This window comes from Protopterus annectens, chromosome 2.part1, assembly GCF_019279795.1.
Source record: "Protopterus annectens isolate FY-2018-M chromosome 2.part1, PAN1.0, whole genome shotgun sequence".
NCBI classification, from domain to species: domain Eukaryota; kingdom Metazoa; phylum Chordata; order Ceratodontiformes; family Protopteridae; genus Protopterus; species Protopterus annectens.
Genome location: NC_056729.1, coordinates 1,822,791,650 through 1,822,792,469, shown reverse-complemented (window position 1 = coordinate 1,822,792,469; position 820 = coordinate 1,822,791,650).

Below are 820 nucleotides of genomic sequence, written 5' to 3'. Positions count from 1 at the left end.
CTGGGTCACCTCCTCTTTGGTAAATATTTCTATGACATAAAAGCTGATACTGGACTTTGGCTAACCAAATTCATAGGTTCATAGGTTCATAGGTTCATAGGTTCATAGGTTCATAGGTTCATAGGTTCATAGGTTCATAGGTTCATAGGTTGATACTAGGCTATCTGCCCTAGGGCATTTATAAGCCTAGCCAGAGTGTGTTTAGCTTTCACCACCCTTTTAGATAATTTGACTGTGCCTCTGTGTAGTAGGAAGATAGCCCTTTTAAGGTTAGTTTACTGTGCCTCTGTCTAGTAGGGGCACATAAGAGATCCCCGGGGTAAACCTACGATCTCCCATCCACTCGTCAAGATTTCTCTTGAAGAGGGTCATTGAAGGGCTCTGCCTAACATTGATTGGGATTTTGTTCCAGAGTGAGGGGAGCCTCTGGGATATGAATCTGTCCCTCCAGCATGTTCTATTTATTTCTGTGCTGAGGTTTAAGTCTCTGAAGCGTGTAGTTCTAAGGGATTTGGATTTCCTGAGGTGGAGCATGTACATTAAATCTGTGTTTGACATGGCTTTATACGTCAGGCACAGATTGCCTCTGAGTAGGCGGTAAGCAACTGAGTAGAGCTGGATTTTCTTTACCCTAACTGCAAAGGGAATCTGTTTGAGTCCCTTGATCCTCTTGGTGAGGTACTTTTGGGGTCTTTCCAGTTGCTGCAGGTGTCGGGTAAGGTATATCCCAAATGGGGCATTGTATTCGATTATGGGCCTGATGAGTGATGAGTAGAGGGGCACAATGACCTCTCTTGATCTAGATGTGAACCCTTTCGTG